This window comes from Tachypleus tridentatus, unplaced genomic scaffold (assembly GCF_004210375.1).
Source record: "Tachypleus tridentatus isolate NWPU-2018 unplaced genomic scaffold, ASM421037v1 Hic_cluster_2, whole genome shotgun sequence".
Classification (NCBI taxonomy): domain Eukaryota; kingdom Metazoa; phylum Arthropoda; class Merostomata; order Xiphosura; family Limulidae; genus Tachypleus; species Tachypleus tridentatus.
This window is the reverse complement of record NW_027467782.1, coordinates 55,826,600-55,848,262: the sequence shown is the minus strand read 5'-3', so window position 1 is coordinate 55,848,262 and position 21,663 is coordinate 55,826,600. Positions and strand designations below refer to the sequence as shown.

Here is a 21,663-nt window from a genome sequence, read left to right as displayed (position 1 = left end):
CTAGAGTCACCTCTAAAGACTGTAAGATTACTTATCCTACCATTGGGAGATTAGAGTCACCTCTAAAGACTGTAAGATTACTTATCCTGCCATTGGGAGACTAGAGTCACCTCTAAAGACTGTAAGATTACTTATCCTACCATTGGGAGACTAGAGTCACCTCTGAAATCTGTAAGATTACTTATCCTACCATGTGGGAGACTAGAGTCACCTCTAAAGACTGTAAGATTACTTATCCTGCCATGTAGGAGACTAGAGTCACCTCTAAAGACTGTAAGATTACTTATCCTGCCATGTAGGAGACTAGAGTCACCTCTAAAGACTGTAAGATTACTTATCCTACCATTGGGAGACTAGAGTCACCTCTAAAGACTGTAAGATTACTTATCCTACCATTGGAAGACTAGAGTCACCTCTAGAGACTGTAAGATTACTTATCCTGCCATGTGGGAGACTAGAGTCACCTCTAAAGACTGTAAGATTACTTATTCTACCATTGGGAGACTAAAGTCACTTCTAAAGACTGTAAGATTACTTATCCTACTATTGGGAGACTAGAGTCACCTCTAAAGACTGTAAGATTACTTATCCTACTATTGGGAGACTAGAGTCACCTCTAAAGACTGTAAGATTACTTATCCTACCATGTGGGAGACTAGAGTCACCTCTAAAGACTGTAAGATTACTTATCCTACCATGTGGGAGACTAGAGTCACCTCTAAAGACTGTAAGATTACTTATCCTACCATTGGGAGACTAGAGTCACCTCTAAAGACTGTAAGATTACTTATCCTACCATGTGGGAGACTAGAGTCACCTCTAAAGACTGTAAGATTACTTATCCTACCATGTGGGAGACTAGAGTCACCTCTAAAGACTGTAAGATTACTTATCCTACCATGTGGGAGACTAGAGTCACCTCTAAAGACTGTAAGATTACTTATCCTACCATGTGGGAGACTAGAGTCACCTCTAAAGACTGTAAGATTACTTATCCTACCACTGGGAGACTAGAGTCACCTCTAAAGACTGTAAGATTACTTATCCTACCATTGGGAGACTAGAGTCACCTCTAAAGACTGTAAGATTACTTATCCTACTATTGGAAGACTAGAGTCACCTCTAAAGACTGTAAGATTACTTATCCTACCATGTGGGAGACTAGAGTCACCTCTAAAGACTGTAAGATTACTTATCCTACCATGTGGGAGACTAGAGTCACCTCTAAAGACTGTAAGATTACTTATCCTACCATGTGGAAGACTAGAGTCACCTCTAAAGACTGTAAGATTACTTATCCTACCATGTGGGAGACTAGAGTCACCTCTAAAGACTGTAAGATTACTTATCCTACCATTGGGAGACTAGAGTCACCTCTAAAGACTGTAAGATTACTTATCCTGCCATTGGGAGACTAGAGTCACCTCTAAAGACTGTAAGATTACTTATCCTACCACTGGGAGACTAGAGTCACCTCTAAAGACTGTAAGATTACTTATCCTACCATTGGGAGACTAGAGTCACCTCTAAAGACTGTAAGATTACTTATCCTACCATTGGGAGACTAGAGTCACCTCTAAAGACTATAAGATTACTTATCCTGCCATGTGGGAGACTAGAAAGATAATATTGTCGCTAAATAGTTATAAATTGTGACCTTCTTTTGTTTGTTTTTAGAGCGAAAACGTACGGAGCTAGCTAGCTGCTATGTACACCGTAGAGAATCGAACCCTACATTTTAGCGTTGTAAGTCCGTAAAATTATGACTTCCTTATGGAAAGAGATAAAAACATTCTGACATTTACAAGTTTGGAGTCGCTTGTGCGTGTGGTTCATTTCGTCAAGGGTTGGGATCGGGCTTCCAAATAAGGAAGTTCTCCAATGGCTGTGACGTCATTAACAGTTTACTTGTATAAAACAAAGAACAAAATTCGAAGTTCCTTTGGTTTGATGTTACTGCAAGAAACCGGCTTGTCTCGTGTCGTTTTTTAAATAGATTTCGACATACAAATGGTGCAGCGCTGTTACCGTTACCAACAGAGGGCGTGGGAAAAAATGAGCCCAGCGTGATCTTATGGTTGAATGTTCCAAACACGCTGTGGTGGAGTGAAATGAATTACATATAAACGGACAACGTTTCTCCGTACTACACTTAACTCTTTTCTAACATTATTTTTCTTCAGAAAGTTTTTGGGCAAAACGTTTCTTGTGCCCACCCCTGAATCAATCTATGACGATAACACCGAATAAGTTGAGTAGCAAATGGGCGTTCCTTAACGACCCTAGAAGCACCGTCTACTGGGCCAGACATTAAATCATTGACACGTTATGCAAAAATAACAAAGGAACTTATGACTCTGATAGCCTCGAGAAACCAACTGTGACGAAACAAAGACAGAAACGAATTATGTGTTAGGATAAAGTAGAAGTTCCCCCGTCACTTTTCAGATTAGAGCAATTTGGAAATAATATAAACCCATGAAGTATATTAGAGCATGTTATAGAATTATAGTATACAGTTTTAAAAAGTATTGTTTGATATTACACATGGCACGTTTCAAGAAACATTACTGGACGATACACACGGCTCGAGGTAGCTACTCGAGGGCTATCTGCGCTCGATCATTATGCTAAGATTATTCGAACTTTCACACTCATGTTTTACTTACAAGACATTCGCATTTCCTAAAATTTCACTACTAACTCTTATGTCCTTTCTGCCAAAGTTTCACTGATACTTTGTAATATTATAGTGAGCTCGATATATTCAAAGTCTGAAAATTGCTTGGTTTTGCCTTTGTTTAGACTGGTTCGTTTCTGGCAGTCTTCATCGATCTCAGGAAAAACACAGTTAGACAATGCCCTTAGGAATATCTGTGATAGGTTTATCAAATGATACAAGACGAAAACGGCACTGAACAATTGGTAATGTTCCAGAAATCTCTCTGAATAAGAAGTCCTTCTGACCGTTGACATGAGATACCGTTCGAACATGCTGTGACACTCGTTACGTTTATTGTAGCCCCAACTATTCTTCACATCTTAAATATTCACAAACCCCTCAAAGATATATCAGTGGATAGAAACGTTTATATTGAATTATATTATGATTTGGTCGCAAAGAAAAACATTTATTCGTCATAAATTTGCTGATCAAATAAGACCTTTCTTGTGAATCCATCTATTAAGCTTGCGTCACCAAATATGCAGGTGTTTCGTTTGTTTGCTGTTAAGCACCGCGGGTATCTAAGCCTGATGTTTAACTTTATAATGTCAAACTATCCTCTGAGCTGTGAAGGCAATGAACTTGGAATAGAAATAATAGGAAACTGGAGTTCATTTGAAATATTATAATAGTCTCCACTACCCTTATGATTTGTTTTGTTTTTGACTTTCGAGCAAAGCTACACGAGGGTTATCTGCGCTAGCCGTCCCTAATTTAGCAGTGTAAGACTAGAGGGAAGGCAACTAGTCATCACCACCCACCGCCAACTCTTGGGCTACTCTTTTACCAACGAATAGTTGGATTGATCGAAATATTATAACGTCCCCACGGCTGAAAGGACGATCATGTTTGGTGTGACGGGAATTCGAACCCGCAACCCTCAGATTACGAATCGAACGCCTTAACCCACCAGGCCATGACGGGCTTATCGATTGAAATAACGAAAAAAAAATGATTCTCAAAGACGTGTTCCTCCTACTCGTCAATTGTGCGACCCTACAAATTATTAGTTGTAATGGTAAAGGTAGTGAATTTTATTATGAATTTTGAGATTTAGTCTTTGGATTATCTTCCTGTTTTTGACTTTGCTAGCTTGTTGGACTGAGCAAACATGCTTCAGTTTGGGCATTTTCAAAATTTAAATGTGCTGCGGGTAAAACATGTTGGTTCTTGTTGGATAAAATCTGGTGATGTAACGTCAGTGTGTCTTAATAACCCAGGACACGTAATAAGAAATGTTTGCCAGGTTTTATGATTTTTGTGCGCTTGTAAAACAAATATGAAGTACACATGTACCCAAATCGATTTTATTACTCATCACGATGTCTTCTGACCTACCCTTAAATCTAATTATACGCACAAAGTAACGTATTGACTGTTATATACTGCTTATTGAGGCGAAGAGCAACCGTCGTTTCGTGTCTATAGGTTCCACAACGGCCGAGATATGGCGTGAGAAATGTACGGTTTTCGCATTTGTATGGTAAATATTAGGAGTACTTTGTCTCAAGGAAAGTTCATATATGAGAATTATTACCCTTTACGTTTCTTACTTCTGCATCTTTATGGATACGAAGCGTCTCTCGGAAGCAACTCTGAGATCTTGAAAAAAATAATGCTAACTTCCAGTCAGAGTAAGGTCACTTCTTACATAGATGTTAACTTCCAGTTAGAGTAAAGTCACTTCTTACATAGATATTAACTTCCAGTTAGAGTAAAGTCACTTCTTACATAGATATTAACTTCCAGTTAGAGTAAAGTCACTTCTTACATAGATATTAACTTCCAGTTAGAGTAAAGTCACTTCTTACATAGATATTAACTTCCAGTTAGAGTAAGGTCACTTCTTACATAGATATTAGCTTCCAGTTAGAGTAAAGTCACTTCTTACATAGATATTAACAACCAGTTAGAGTAAATTCACTTCTTACATAGATATTAACTTCCAGTTAGAGTAAAGTCACTTCTTACATAGATATTAACTTCCAGTTAGAGTAAAGTCACTTCTTACATAGATATTAACTTCCAGTTAGAGTAAAGTCACTTCTTACATAGATATTAACTTCCAGTCAGAGTAAGGTCACTTCTTACATAGATATTAACTCCCAGTTAGAGAAAGGTCACTTCCAGTCAGAGTAAGGTCACTTCTTACATAGATATTAACTTCCAGTTAGAGTAAAGTCACTTCTTACATAGATATTAACTTCCAGTTAGAGTAAGGTCACTTTTTACATAGATATTAGCTTCCAGTTAGAATAAAGTCACTTCTTACATAGATATTAACTTCCAGTCAGAGTAAGGTCACTTCTTACATAGATATTAACTCCCAGTTAGAGTAAGGTCACTTCTTACATAGATATTAACTTCCAGTCAGAGTAAGGTCACTTCTTACATAGATATTAACTTCCAGTTAGAGTAAAGTCACTTCTTACATAGATATTAACTTCCAGTTAGAGTAAAGTCACTTCTTACATAGATATTAACTTCCAGTTAGAGTAAAGTCACTTCTTACATAGATATTAACTTCCAGTTAGAGTAAGGTCACTTCTTACATAGATATTAGCTTCCAGTTAGAGTAAAGTCACTTCTTACATAGATATTAACTTCCAGTCAGAGTAAGGTCACTTCTTACATAGATATTAACTCCCAGTTAGAGTAAGGTCACTTTTTACATAGATATTAACTTCCAGTTAGAGTAAATTCACTTCTTACATAGATATTAACTTCCAGTTAGAGTAAAGTCACTTCTTACATACATATTAACTTCCAGTTAGAGTAAAGTCACTTCTTACATAGATATTAACTTCCAGTTAGAGTAAGGTCACTTCTTACATAGATATTAACTTCCAGTTAGAGTAAAGTCACTTCTTACATAGATATTAACTTCCAGTTAGAGTAAGGTCACTTCATACATAGATATTAGCTTCCAGTTAGAGTAAAGTCACTTCTTACATAGATATTAACTTCCAGTCAGAGTAAGGTCACTTCTTACATAGATATTAACTTCCAGTTAGAGTAAAGTCACTTCTTACATAGATATTAACTTCCAGTCAGAGTAAGGTCACTTCTTACATAGATATTAACTCCCAGTTAGAGTAAGGTCACTTCTTACATAGATATTAACTTCCAGTCAGAGTAAGGTCACTTCTTACATAGATATTAACTCCCAGTTAGAGTAAGGTCACTTCTTACATAGATATTAACTTCCAGTTAGAGTAAGGTCACTTCTTACATAGATATTAACTTCCAGTTAGAGTAAGGTCACTTCTTACATAGATATTAACTTCCAGTTAGAGTAAAGTCACTTCTTACATAGATATTAACTTCCAGTTAGAGTAAATTCACTTCTTACATAAATATTAACTTCCAGTTAGAGTAAAGTCACTTCTTACATAGATATTAACTTCCAGTCGAAGTAAGGTCACTTCTTACATAGATATTAACTCCCAGTTAGAGTAAGGTCACTTTTTACATAGATATTAACTTCCAGTCAGAGTAAGGTAACTTCTTACATAGATATTAACTCCCAGTTAGAGTAAGGTCACTTCTTACATAGATATTAACTTCCAGTTAGAGTAAGGTCACTTCTTACATAGATATTAACTTCCAGTTAGAGTAAGGTCACTTCTTACATAGATATTAACTCCCAGTTAGAGTAAGGTCACTTCTTACATAGATATTAACTTCCAGTCAGAGTAAGGTCACTTCTTACATAGATATTAACTCCCAGTTAGAGTAAGGTCACTTCTTACATAGATATTAACTTCCAGTTAGAGTAAGGTCACTTCTTACATAGATATTAACTTCCAGTTAGAGTAAGGTCACTTCTTACATAGATATTAACTTCCAGTTAGAGTAAGGTCACTTCTTACATAGATATTAACTTCCAGTTAGAGTAAGGTCACTTCTTACATAGATATTAACTTCCAGTTAGAGTAAGGTCACTTCTTACATAGATATTAACTTCCAGTTAGAGTAAAGTCACTTCTTACATAGATATTAACTTCCAGTTAGAGTAAGGTCACTTCTTACATAGATATTAGCTTCCAGTTAGAGTAAAGTCACTTCTTACATAGATATTAACTTCCAGTTAGAGTAAATTCACTTCTTACATAGATATTAACTTCCAGTTAGAGTAAAGTCACTTCTTACATAGATATTAACTTCCAGTTAGAGTAAAGTCACTTCTTACATAGATATTAACTTCCAGTTAGAGTAAAGTCACTTCTTACATAGATATTAACTTCCAGTTAGAATAAAGTCACTTCTTACATAGATATTAACTTCCAGTTAGAGTAAGGTCACTTCTTACATAGATATTAGCTTCCAGTTAGAGTAAAGACACTTCTTACATAAATATTAACTTCCAGTCAGAGTAAGGTCACTTCTTACATAGATATTAACTTCCAGTTAGAGTAAAGTCACTTCTTACATAGATATTAACTTCCAGTCAGAGTAAGGTCACTTCTTACATAGATATTAACTCCCAGTTAGAGTAAGGTCACTTCTTACATAGATATTAACTTCCAGTCAGAGTAAGGTCACTTCTTACATAGATATTAACTCCCAGTTAGAGTAAGGTCACTTCTTACATAGATATTAACTTCCAGTTAGAGTAAGGTCACTTCTTACATAGATATTAACTTCCAGTTAGAGTAAGGTCACTTCTTACATAGATATTAACTTCCAGTTAGAGTAAGGTCACTTCTTACATAGATATTAACTTCCAGTTAGAGTAAGGTCACTTCCTACATAGATATTAACTTCCAGTTAGAGTAAGGTCACTTCTTACATAGATATTAACTTCCAGTTAGAGTAAAGTCACTTCTTACATAGATATTAACTTCCAGTTAGAGTAAATTCACTTATTACATAGATATTAACTTCCAGTTAGAATAAAGTCACTTCTTACATAGATATTAACTTCCAGTCAGAGTAAGGTCACTTCTTACATAGATATTAACTTCCAGTTAGAGTAAGATCACTTCTTACATAGATATTAACTTCCAGTTAGAGTAAGGTCACTTCTTACATAGATATTAACTTCCAGTTAGAGTAAGGTCACTTCCCACATAGATATTAACTTCCAGTTAGAGTAAGGTCACTTCTTACATAGATATTAACTTCCAGTTAGAGTAAGGTCACTTCTTACATAGATATTAACTTCCAGTCAGAGTAAGGTCACTTCTTACATAGATATTAACTTCCAGTCAGAGTAAGGTCACTTCTTACATAGATATTAACTTCCAGTTAGAGAAAAGTCACTTCATACATAGATATTAACTTCCAGTTAGAGTAAGGTCACTTCTTACATAGATATTAACTTCCAGTCAGAGTAAGGTCCCTTCTCACATAGACATTAACTTCCAGTTAGAGTAAGGTCACTTCTTACATAGTAAAACGTGTTAACTCGGTAGTTAGCTTCAGTAAGTACATAAGTTGTTCATACGTTTTTATAAAGATTAGATTTAAACGTTTTTATCAGTTGGATACCCTCCTTGAAAGTAACATTTTCGGTGGTAAAACCACTGATGTCTCACGAGGTTCGACCACTTTCGAAGATATAAGTTAGTTTTAAAACTATATAATAAGCTAAAATATAAAATAATTTGTACGATAATAAAATAAATCCAGAATAATATGCAAAATTAAACATTTAAATATTTAATATTAAAATATTAAAAGTAATAGAGAGAATGGAACACACGTTCTTTATGGAATATATAAACACTATTCATTAGCTTCTATTACTATCAGCGCAGATAGCCCTCGAGTAGCTTTGCGTGAAATTCAAAACAAACAAACTGTTACTGTCGTATCTTGACAGCTAAAAGTCATACAGAATATTACTTTTAATAACATACACGCACGTATACTGAGCTATTTACCAAACACGTTCCTTTGCTCACTTACGGTGTTCCAACACGTTTAACACTGAGCTTATATTTTATTTTATTCACATACTGCACGTATCATGACTTAGTCACTTAGGATTAGTATAAATTTCGGTCTCATCTCGAAAAATCTATAACTGAGTTTTCAGAATGGTTTCATTTCCACCGCCGATAATCCAGTTTCAAAATATACATCCGCACTGTTTTCCACATCTGAACGACACAATTCATCAGAACATACGAGTCTCCTCCGAGTTACTTCTCGAGTTATATTCATATAAACTTGTTTTAATGTACCTTTGACAGCTGGGAAAAAGATATAGAATTTTCGTTGTTGTTGTTTGTTTTTTTTTTACTTTCGCACAAAGCTACACGAGGGCTATCTGCGCTAACCGTCCCTAATTTTGCAGTATAAGACTAGAGGAAAGGCAGCTAGTCCTCACCACCCACCGCCAAATCTAGGGCTACTCTTTTACCAACGAATAGTAGGATTGACCGTCACATTATAACGCCCCCACGGCTGAAAGGGCGAGCATGTTTGGTGTGAGGGAGAAATCGAATGCGCGACCCTCGGATTACGAGTCGAACGCCTTAATTTACCTGGCCATGCCGGGCCTATTTAATACATGAAAAGGAAATCTTTACAAAGTGCTTGTTACCGTTGTAAACTGTGTAGAAATAGTTTAATTACTTATGTTAATACTGTATGTTTCACTGTAATGTCTAAACTTAATATAACTAAAATAATATACTATTTAATTTTAGCATTACCTACAGATTTGTTTGGTTGTTCAGAAGTATATTTAGCTCATCAACTCCATGAAGAGTTTTCTTTGTACTCCACTTAACCTGAAAGAAGGTAAAGTAGCAGTCTCTGGACAAAACTGTGGTAACTCAATCAAGGCAATTCGGTTATAGTTGCATGATTCACGATGGACAAAAACAGCCAATGTAAATTGAAACGTATTGGTCTTTCTACACCCCAGAACATCCATAAATCTAATTAGTGACTACCAGCTTTTAAACGTAGAAAACCCTGGCAGAAAATCGATCAGACTTTTGTTGGTAGATAAATGCTCTATTTCTCTCATAAAATAAAATCTACATGAAGCAACTCGCTTCATGTGTTTGAAAATGATCAGTTTCTGGATAATTTGGAAAAAGAACCAAAAAACGGAAAGTTCCAGTTTCAATGCGATTTTCCTGCTGTCGGAATACCTAGAAAAGAAATGGAATACACAGACGTTGATTGTTCATTCAGGCGTAGTACAGACGTAACGTCACGACTCTGTATCTAGAAACGGCTGATGTACACAAGCCGTTCTGAGATACATTTTTATTTCACGTGGATTTCTCGTCATCAAGAACTCGTGTAACTCACGAGTTAGAATCTCGTGACTTTTAATCGAGCTACAATGTAGAGAAGTCTGACTGCGATTTTTATTGTTACAGTCAAGAAGAGATTTTATTAACAGAGACGATGAAACTAATGAATAATCACACAGCATTCTTTCACTCTGACGCTAACAGTTTAGCTTATTTCTTTAACTTTACGGCCTGGTATGGCCAGGAGAGTTAAGGCGTTCGACTCGAAATCTGAGGGTCGAATCCCGGTCGCAACAAACATGCTCGCACTTTCAGCCGTGGGGGCGTCATAACGTGACGTTCAATCCCACTATTCGTTGATAAAAGAGAAGCCAAAGAGTAGTCGGTGGGTGGTGATAACTAGCTGCATTCCCTCTTGTTTTACACTGATAAATGAGGGACGGCTAGCGCACATAGCCCTCGTGTAGCTTTGCGCGAAATTCCAGAACAAAGATATATGTATTAAATGTTTTAAACCACAGATTTGTTATTATCAAGAACTCAGTAATAACTTTTAAATCAGAATAATTTTAACGATTTATATTCCTACTTTTATATCGTTTCGAGGTTTCGTAAGGTTGGATATTGTTTCCTTCAGTTTTTATATCTTATTTTCGTAAGGTTGGATATTGTTTCCTTCAGTTTTTCTTTCTTATTTTCGTAAGGTTGGATATTGTTTCCTTCAGTTTTTCTTTCTTATTTTCGTAAGGTTGGATATTGTTTCCTTCAGGTTTTCTTTCTTATTTTCGTAAGGTTGGATATTTTTTCCTTCAGTTTTTCTTTCTTATTTTCGTAAGGTTGGATATTGTTTCCTTCAGTTTTTCTTTCTTATTTTCGTAAGGTTGGATATTGTTTCCTTCAGTTTTTTTTTTCTTATTTTCGTAAGGTTGGATATTGTTTCCTTCAGTTTTTCTTTCTTATTTTCGTAAGGTTGGATATTGTTTCCTTCAGTTTTTCTTTCTTGTTTTCGTAAGGTTGGGTATTGTTTCCTTCAGTTTTTCTTTCTTGTTTTCGTAAGGTTGGATATTGTTTCCTTCAGTTTTTATATCTTATTTTCGTAAGGTTGGGTATTGTTTCCTTCAGTTTTTCTTTCTTATTTTCGTAAGGTTGGATATTGTTTCCTTCAGGTTTTCTTTCTTATTTTCGTAAGGTTGGATATTTTTTCCTTCAGTTTTTCTTTCTTATTTTCGTAAGGTTGGATATTGTTTCCTTCAGTTTTTCTTTCTTGTTTTCGTAAGGTTGGGTATTGTTTCCTTCAGTTTTTCTTTCTTGTTTTCGTAAGGTTGGATATTGTTTCCTTCAGTTTTTATATCTTGTTTTCGTAAGGTTGGATATCGTTTCCTTCAGTTTTTCTTTCTTATTTTCGTAAGGTTGGATATTGTTTCCTTCGGTTTTTTTTCTTATTTTCGTAAGGTTGGATATTGTTTCCTTCAGGTTTTTTTTCTTATTTTCGTAAGGTTGGATATTGTTTCCTTCAGTTTTTCTTTCTTGTTTTCGTAAGGTTGGATATTGTTTCCTTCAGGGTTTTTTTCTTATTTTCGTAAGGTTGGGTATTGTTTCCTTCAGTTTTTCTTTCTTGTTTTCGTAAGGTTGGATATTGTTTCCTTCAGTTTTTCTTTCTTGTTTTCGTAAGGTTGGATATTGTTTCCTTCAGTTTTCTTTCTTATTTTCGTAAGTTGGATATTGTTTCCTTCAGTTTTCTTTCTTATTTTCGTAAGGTTGGATATTGTTTCCTTCAGTTTTCTTTCTTATTTTCGTAAGGTTGGATATTGTTTCCTTCAGGTTTTCTTTCTTATTTTCGTAAGGTTGGATATTGTTTCTTTCAGGTTTTCTTTCTTCTTTTCGTAAGGTTGGATATTGTTTCCTTCAGGTTTTCTTTCTTATTTTCGTAAGGTTGGGTATTGTTTCCTTCAGTTTTTATATCTTATTTTCGTAAGGTTGGATATTGTTTCCTTCAGTTTTCTTTCTTATTTTCGTAAGGTTGGATATTGTTTCCTTCAGGTTTTCTTTCTTATTTTCGTAAGGTTGGATATTTTTTCCTTCGGTTTTTCTTTCTTATTTTCGTAAGGTTGGATATTGTTTCCTTCAGTTTTTCTTTCTTGTTTTCGTAAGGTTGGGTATTGTTTCCTTCAGTTTTTCTTTCTTGTTTTCGTAAGGTTGGATATTGTTTCCTTCAGTTTTTATATCTCATTTTCGAAAGGTTGGATATTGTTTCCTTCAGTTTTTCTTTCTTATTTTCGTAAGGTTGGATATTGTTTCCTTCAGTTTTTCTTTCTTGTTTTCGTAAGGTTGGATATTGTTTCCTTCGGTTTTTTTTCTTATTTTCGTAAGGTTGGATATTGTTTCCTTCAGGTTTTTTTTCTTATTTTCGTAAAGTTGGATATTGTTTCCTTCAGGTTTTTTTTCTTATTTTCGTAAGGTTGGATATTGTTTCCTTCAGTTTTTCTTTCTTGTTTTCGTAAGGTTGGATATTGTTTCCTTCAGGTTTTTTTTTCTTATTTTCGTAAGGTTGGGTATTGTTTCCTTCAGTTTTTCTTTCTTGTTTTCGTAAGGTTGGATATTGTTTCCTTCAGTTTTTCTTTCTTGTTTTCGTAAGGTTGGATATTGTTTCCTTCAGTTTTTCTTTCTTATTTTCGTAAGGTTGGATATTGTTTCCTTCAGTTTTCTTTCTTATTTTCGTAAGGTTGGGTATTGTTTCCTTCAGGTTTTCTTTCTTATTTTCGTAAGGTTGGATATTGTTTCCTTCAGTTTTTCTTTCTTATTTTCGTAAGGTTGGGTATTGTTTCCTTCAGTTTTTCTTTCTTATTTTCGTAAGGTTGGGTATTGTTTCCTTCAGTTTTTCTTTCTTATTTTCGTAAGGTTGGATATTGTTTCCTTCAGGTTTTCTTTCTTATTTTCGTAAGGTTGGATATTGTTTCCTTCAGTTTTTCTTTCTTATTTTCGTAAGGTTGGATATTGTTTCCTTCAGTTTTTATATCTTATTTTCGTAAGGTTGGATATTGTTTCCTTCAGTTTTTCTTTCTTATTTTCGTAAGGTTGGGTATTGTTTCCTTCAGGTTTTCTTTCTTATTTTCGTAAGGTTGGATATTGTTTCCTTCACTTTTTCTTTCTTATTTTCGTAAGGTTGGGTATTCTTTCCTTCAGTTTTTATATCTTATTTTCGTAAGGTTGGATACTGTTTCTTTCAGTTTTTCTTTCTTATTTTCGTAAGGTTGGATATTGTTTCCTTCACTTTTTCTTTCTTATTTTCGTAAGGTTGGGTATTGTTTCCTTCAGTTTTTATATCTTATTTTCGTAAGGTTGGATACTGTTTCTTTCAGTTTTTCTTTCTTATTTTCGTAAGGTTGGATATTGTTTCCTTCATTTATTCTTTCTTATTTTCGTAAGGTTGGGTATTGTTTCCTTCAGGTTTTCTTTCTTATTTTCGTAAGGTTGGGTATTGTTTCCTTCAGTTTTTATATCTTATTTTCGTAAGGTTGGATACTGTTTCTTTCAGTTTTTCTTTCTTATTTTCGTAAGGTTGGATACTGTTTCCTTCAGTTTTTCTTTCTTATTTTCGTAAGGTTGGATACTGTTTCCTTCAGTTTTTCTTTCTTTTTTTCGTAAGGTTGTGTATTGTTTCCTTCAGGTTTTCTTTCTTATTTTCGTAAGGTTGGATATTGTTTCCTTCAGTTTTTCTTTCTTATTTTCGTAAGGTTGGGTATTGTTTCCTTCAGTTTTTCTTTCTTATTTTCGTAAGGTTGGATATTGTTTCCTTCAGGTTTTCTTTCTTATTTTCGTAAGGTTGGATATTTTTTCCTTCAGTTTTTATATCTTATTTTCGTAAGGTTGGATATTGTTTCCTTCAGGTTTTCTTTCTTATTTTCGTAAGGTTGGGTATTGTTTCTTTCAGGTTTTCTTTCTTATTTTCGTAAGGTTGGATATTGTTTCCTTCAATTTTTCTTTCTTATTTTCGTAAAGTTGGATATTGTTTCCTTCAGTTTTTCTTTCTTATTTTCGTAAGGTTGGGTATTGTTTCCTTCAGTTTTTCTTTCTTATTTTCGTAAGGTTGGGTATTGTTTCCTTCAGTTTTTCTTTCTTATTTTCGTAAGGTTGGATATTGTTTCCTTCAGGTTTTCTTTCTTATTTTCGTAAGGTTGGATATTGTTTCCTTCAGTTTTTCTTTCTTATTTTCGTAAGGTTGGATATTGTTTCCTTCAGTTTTTATATCTTATTTTCGTAAGGTTGGATACTGTTTCCTTCAGTTTTCTTTCTTATTTTCGTAAGGTTGGGTATTGTTTCCTTCAGGTTTTCTTTCTTATTTTCGTAAGGTTGGATATTGTTTCCTTCAGTTTTTATATCTTATTTTCGTAAGGTTGGATACTGTTTCCTTCAGGTTTTCTTTCTTATTTTCGTAAGGTTGGATATTGTTTCCTTCAGTTTTTCTTTCTTATTTTCGTAAGGTTGGGTATTGTTTCCTTCAGTTTTTCTTTCTTATTTTCGTAAGGTTGGGTATTGTTTCCTTCAGTTTTTCTTTCTTATTTTCGTAAGGTTGATATTGTTTCCTTCAGGTTTTCTTTCTTATTTTCGTAAGGTTGGATATTTTTTCCTTCAGTTTTTATATCTTATTTTCGTAAGGTTGGATATTGTTTCCTTCAGGTTTTCTTTCTTATTTTCGTAAGGTTGGATATTGTTTCCTTCAGGTTTTCTTTCTTATTTTCGTAAGGTTGGGTATTGTTTCTTTCAGGTTTTCTTTCTTATTTTCGTAAGGTTGGATATTGTTTCCTTCAGTTTTTCTTTCTTATTTTCGTAAAGTTGGATATTGTTTCCTTCAGTTTTTCTTTCTTATTTTCGTAAGGTTGGATATTGTTTCCTTCAGGTTTTCTTTCTTATTTTCGTAAGGTTGGATATTGTTTCCTTCAGTTTTTCTTTCTTATTTTCGTAAGGTTGGGTATTGTTTCCTTCAGTTTTTATATCTTATTTTCGTAAGGTTGGATACTGTTTCCTTCAGTTTTTCTTTCTTATTTTCGTAAGGTTGGGTATTGTTTCCTTCAGGTTTTCTTTCTTATTTTCGTAAGGTTGGATATTGTTTCCTTCAGTTTTTATATCTTATTTTCGTAAGATTGGATACTGTTTCCTTCAGGTTTTCTTTCTTATTTTCGTAAGGTTGGATATTGTTTCCTTCAGTTTTTCTTTCTTATTTTCGTAAGGTTGGGTATTGTTTCCTTCAGTTTTTCTTTCTTATTTTCGTAAGGTTGGGTATTGTTTCCTTCAGTTTTTCTTTCTTATTTTCGTAAGGTTGGATATTGTTTCCTTCAGGTTTTCTTTCTTATTTTCGTAAGGTTGGATATTTTTCCTTCAGTTTTATATCTTATTTTCGTAAGGTTGGATATTGTTTCCTTCAGGTTTTCTTTCTTATTTTCGTAAGGTTGGATATTGTTTCCTTCAGGTTTTCTTTCTTATTTTCGTAAGGTTGGGTATTGTTTCTTTCAGGTTTTCTTTCTTATTTTCGTAAGGTTGGATATTGTTTCCTTCAGTTTTTCTTTCTTATTTTCGTAAAGTTGGATATTGTTTCCTTCAGTTTTTCTTTCTTATTTTCGTAAGGTTGGATATTGTTCCTTCAGGTTTTCTTTCTTATTTTCGTAAGGTTGGATATTGTTTCCTTCAGTTTTTCTTTCTTATTTTCGTAAGGTTGGGTATTGTTTCCTTCAGTTTTTATATCTTATTTTCGTAAGGTTGGATACTGTTTCCTTCAGTTTTTCTTTCTTATTTTCGTAAGGTTGGGTATTGTTTCCTTCAGGTTTTCTTTCTTATTTTCGTAAGGTTGGATATTGTTTCCTTCAGTTTTTATATCTTATTTTCGTAAGGTTGGATACTGTTTCCTTCAGGTTTTCTTTCTTATTTTCGTAAGGTTGGATATTGTTTCCTTCAGTTTTTCTTTCTGATTTTCGTAAGGTTGGGTATTGTTTCCTTCAGTTTTTCTTTCTTATTTTCGTAAGGTTGGGTATTGTTTCCTTCAGTTTTTCTTTCTTATTTTCGTAAGGTTGGATATTGTTTCCTTCAGGTTTTCTTTCTTATTTTCGTAAGGTTGGATATTGTTTCCTTCAGGTTTTCTTTCTTATTTTCGTAAGGTTGGATATTTTTTCCTTCAGTTTTTATATCTTATTTTCGTAAGGTTGGATATTGTTTCCTTCAGGTTTTCTTTCTTATTTTCGTAAGGTTGGATATTGTTTCCTTCAGGTTTTCTTTCTTATTTTCGTAAGGTTGGATATTGTTTCCTTCAGGTTTTCTTTCTTATTTTCGTAAGGTTGGGTATTGTTTCTTTCAGGTTTTCTTTCTTATTTTCGTAAGGTTGGATATTGTTTCCTTAAGTTTTTCTTTCTTATTTTCGTAAGGTTGGATATTGTTTCCTTCAGGTTTTCTTTCTTATTTTCGTAAGGTTGGATATTTTTCCTTCAGTTTTATATCTTATTTTCGTAAGGTTGGATATTGTTTCCTTCAGGTTTTCTTTCTTATTTTCGTAAGGTTGGATATTGTTTCCTTCAGGTTTTCTTTCTTATTTTCGTAAGGGTGGGTATTGTTTCTTTCAGGTTTTCTTTCTTATTTTCGTAAGGTTGGATATTGTTTCCTTCAGTTTTTCTTTCTTATTTTCGTAAGGTTGATATTGTTTCCTTCAGTTTTCTTTCTTATTTTCGTAAAGTTGATATTGTTTCCTCCAGTTTTTCTTTCTTATTTTCGTAAGGTTGATATTGTTTCCTTCAGGTTTTCTTTCTTATTTTCGTAAGGTTGGGTATTGTTTCCTTCAGTTTTTATATCTTATTTTCGTAAGGTTGATAATTGTTTCCTTCAGTTTTTTCTTTCTTATTTTCGTAAGGTTGGGTATTGTTTCCTTCAGGTTTTCTTTCTTATTTTCGTAAGGTTGGATATTGTTCCTTCCAGTTTTATATCTTATTTTCGTAAGGTTGGATACTGTTCCTTCAGGTTTTCTTTCTTATTTTCGTAAGGTTGATATTGTTTCCTTCAGTTTTCTTTCTTATTTTCGTAAGGTTGGCATTGTTTCCTTCAGTTTTCTTTCTTATTTTCGTAAGGTTGGGTATTGTTCCTCCAGTTTTCTTTCTTATTTTCGTAAGGTTGGATATTGTTTCCTTCAGGTTTTCTTTCTTATTTTCGTAAGGTTGATATTTTTCCTTCAGTTTTATATCTTATTTTCGTAAGGTTGGATATTGTTTCCTCCAGGATTTTCTTTCTTATTTTCGTAAGGTTGATATTGTTTCCTTCAAGTTTTCTTTCTTATTTTCGTAAGGTTGGGTATTGTTTCTTTCAGGTTTTCTTTCTTATTTTCGTAAGGTTGGATATTGTTTCCTTCAGTTTTTCTTTCTTATTTTCGTAAGGTTGCATATTGTTTCCTTCAGTTTTTCTTTCTTATTTTCGTAAGGTTGATATTGTTTCCTTCAGGTTTTCTTTCTTATTTTCGTAAGGTTGATATTGTTTCCTTCAGTTTTTCTTTCTTATTTTCGTAAGGTTGGGTATTGTTTCCTTCAGTTTTATATCTTATTTTCGTAAGGTTGATACTGTTTCCTTCAGTTTTTCTTTCTTATTTTCGTAAGGTTGGGTATTGTTCCTTCAGGTTTTCTTTCTTATTTTCGTAAGGTTGGATATTGTTTCCTTCACTTTTCTTTCTTATTTTCGTAAGGTTGGGTATTGTTTCCTTCAGTTTTATATCTTATTTTCGTAAGGTTGGATATTGTTTCCTTCAGTTTTCTTTCTTATTTTCGTAAGGTTGCATTGTTTCCTTCAGGTTTTCTTTCTTATTTTCGTAAGGTTGGATATTGTTTCCTTCAGTTTTTCTTTCTTATTTTCGTAAGGTTGGGTATTGTTCCTTCAGTTTTTCTTTCTTATTTTCGTAAGGTTGGATATTGTTTCCTTCAGTTTTTTCTTTCTTATTTTCGTAAGGTTGGGTATTGTTTCCTTCAGTTTTTATATCTTATTTTCGTAAGGTTGGATACTGTTTCCTTCAGTTTTTCTTTCTTATTTTCGTAAGGTTTGGTATTCCTTCAGGTTTTCTTTCTTATTTTGGTAGGTTGGATATTGTTTCCTTCCACTTTTTTCTTTCTTATTTTCGTAAGGTTGGGTATTGTTTCCTTCAGTTTTATATCTTATTTTCGTAAGGTTGGATATTGTTTCCTTCAGTTTTTTTTTTCTTATTTTCGTAGGTTGGGTATTGTTCCTTCAGGTTTTCTTTCTTATTTTCGTAAGGTTGATATTGTTTCCTTCAGTTTTCTTTCTTATTTTCGTAAGGTTGGCATTGTTTCCTTCCAGTTTTTCTTTCTTATTTTCGTAAGGTTGGATATTGTTTCCTTCAGTTTTTCTTTCTTATTTTCGTAAGGTTGGGTATTGTTTCCTTCAGTTTTTATATCTTATTTTCGTAAGGTTGGATACTGTTTCCTTCAGTTTTTCTTTCTTATTTTCGTAAGGTTGGGTATTGTTTCCTTCAGGTTTTCTTTCTTATTTTCGTAAGGTTGGATATTGTTTCCTTCACTTTTTCTTTCTTATTTTCGTAAGGTTGGGTATTGTTTCCTTCAGTTTTTATATCTTATTTTCGTAAGGTTGGATATTGTTTCCTTCAGTTTTTCTTTCTTATTTTCGTAAGGTTGGGTATTGTTTCCTTCAGGTTTTCTTTCTTATTTTCGTAAGGTTTGATATTGTTTCCTTCAGTTTTTCTTTCTTATTTTCGTAAGGTTGGGTATTGTTTCCTTCAGTTTTTCTTTCTTATTTTCGTAAGGTTGATATTGTTTCCTTCAGGTTTTCTTTCTTATTTTCGTAAGGTTGGATATTTTTCCTTCAGTTTTTATATCTTATTTTCGTAAGGTTGGATATTGTTTCCTTCATGTTTTCTTTCTTATTTTCGTAAGGTTGATATTGTTTCCTTCAGGTTTTCTTTCTTATTTTCGTAAGGTTGGGTATTGTTTCTTTCAGGTTTTCTTTCTTTTAGATTTCGCGCACATCTATTAGATTGCTATTTTCACTAGACCTCCTTAATTTGGAAGGTAAATATTGAACCCTGAAACACACACACACGATAACTATTGTTACTCTTGTATAGTACTCACTTCCCTGAGGTGTCCTTTCTCCAGTACACCATTCCAAAATTACCAACGGCCAGTGCCGATGTCACCTCGAACAGCTTTGCGCGAAACTCAACAAAACAAACCAACGATAACACCGCCCTGGGCTTGGCATGGCCAGATGGCTTAAGACGTTCGACTCGTAATCCGAAGGTCGCGATTCGAATCCCCGTCGCAACAAACATGCTCGCCCTTTCAGCCGTGGAGGCGTTATAATGTGAAGAGCAATCCCACTTTCCGTTGATAAAAGAGTAGCCCAAGAGTTGGCGGTGAGTGGTGATGACTAGCTGCCTTCCCTCTAGTCTCACACTGCTAAATTAGGGACGGCTACAGTGGATAGCTAGCTTTACGCGAAATTCAAAAACAAACCAACGATAACACCGCCCTCTGGCAAGCAACAAGTTACTTATTGAAATATCAATTTATTCAAACGTGTTAATTGGAACTACATGGATTAGTTATAATTTATATACTACTGTGTATACAAGTTAACACGAAAGACTTACTTTTTGTGGCTGTATGTTATGCACATATTCTACAAACGTAATCTGTATTATCTAATGTTTTCCTTACCAACCCATCAACTGTGCTAAGAAGCAACGAAAAAGTCACCGAAATCCGATGCTATAATTAAAGCGTAACAGTATGTGATCTTATTTCTCGCTCCACAACTCTTCGTTCTTCGTCTAGTTGACACAGTCACTAGTCCCTGCATCTCCTTTGTTAGGAAAAGGAGTTTAATCATATCTTCGATATAAATTTCCTCTCCTGAGATCAATAGGTGTAGAGAGATCGGGTTTGCAGAATGTCATTACACTGGCATTAAGTTGTCACGCTAAGACTGTCTTTTAATTCCACGTGCATGTCATTGCATTCGAGAGAACGTAATGCAAGGGCTCATACACAGTCGCACATAGCTATTCGACATCTACAGAATCTTCTGTACTGTACAACAGAAGCTTAGAAGGTAGAAGAGGACCACTAACATTGAAGTTTATTGGTAGATGTCCAATTAAATCATTCATCCTTGTGCTACAGTATTTGTGGTTTTCTTGAAATATATTTACACAGAGATGCTGTTTGTTGTTAATCGCAAAACTGCACAATGAGTTACTCGTCACGTGCTCACTACGGGTATCGAAACCAGATTTTTTGCGTTATAAGTCTTCTGTTGAGCCAATAAGAGTTGTGATACAGTATACTTTCTTTACTAACGCCCTTTTTATAAAAAAAAGTAAGTTAACAGTTTCATCTACAACTCCAAAAGTAACAGATCAACTTCCACTTCCAAGTTGTCTAGACCCTGCATGGCCAGGTGGTCAAGGCCCTTGACTCGTAATCTGAGGGTCGCAGGTTTGAATCCCGCTCACACCAAACATGCTTGCTCTTTCAGCCGTGGGGGCGTTATAAAGTGACGGTCAGCCCTACTATTCATTGGTAAAAGAGTAGCCCAAGAGTTGGCGGTGGGTAGTGATGACTAGCTACCTTCTCTCTAGCCTCACACTGCTAAATCAGGGACGGCTAGCGCAGATAGCTCTTGTGTAGGTTTGTGTGAATATTCAAAACAAACAAACAAATCCAAATTGTCTTAAAATGTTCGGTATGCTGCAGATAAACTTGAAACATAATGGCGCATCAGAAGTACAACTGCCAGAAAAACTTCTGCAAGTTAAAGGAAACATGTTTTATTAAATGAACATTCTAGATAAGGTTAAATTTGATCAATTTTTATTTTACTAAACTTGTGTAATAGAAAAAATACAGCAGTATAACAAATTATGTGTTAATGTATCCTCTCAGTTGTTCGACCCACGAGGTAATGTCCTGTTGTATTTTCGTAACATATTTTTGCGGGCAGCGCACCTAGCGCCAGATGTAAAGAGATAGAATGTATCTCCATGCTCAGAGTTGATTTTCAGTGGAACTTGTTACAAAATGAGGAGTAATAAAAGTATATATATTCATTTATTAAACATTCAGAACGTAATATTGTTACACTCCTGTAATACAGCAGTAAGTCTACGGATTTACAACGACAAAATTAGGGGTTCGATTCCCCTCGGTGGGCTCAGCAGATAGCCCGATGTGGCTTTGCTATAAACACACGTAATATGGTCAATAAAAACCAAGTATTTTAAAGAAACCTCTTCAAGAACAAAAACACAAATTAGAGAAATGGTTGTCATTTTAAAAACCACGAAACACAAAAGTTGGTTACTAATAAAACATTCGTCACTGACACATTAATGCTATAACTCCTACAACTCCTAACATGCTCATGTATTAACTACGACATTGTTTAACATATTTAGTTTCTCCAGAATAGGAATTATCAAGCTGATAAGCACGTGGGTTAAATAACCTCTAAACGGCCTCCAGGATTCAAAATTTTGAATTAACTATGACTTCTATAACGCGGAGCGTGTTAAACACCATCATATCTCGAACCTTGAACTCACCCATCTACTTCGCTGTTATCTAATAACTCTGCCCTGTCCTGCCACATAAGTTATTGTACTACATGTATACGCATAGAGAGCGAGTTGTATGTTTAACTATGCGCTTTATATTAGAC

At 34.3% G+C, this 21,663-nt stretch overlaps 1 protein-coding gene across 2 annotated transcripts in view; it reads left to right on the top strand.

Moving 5' to 3' along the window:
• LOC143242923 (lachesin-like) overlaps positions 1–21,663 on the top strand; it is a 105,387-nt gene that overhangs the window by 67,947 nt on the left and 15,777 nt on the right. The gene's annotated exons all lie outside the window — the stretch shown is intronic.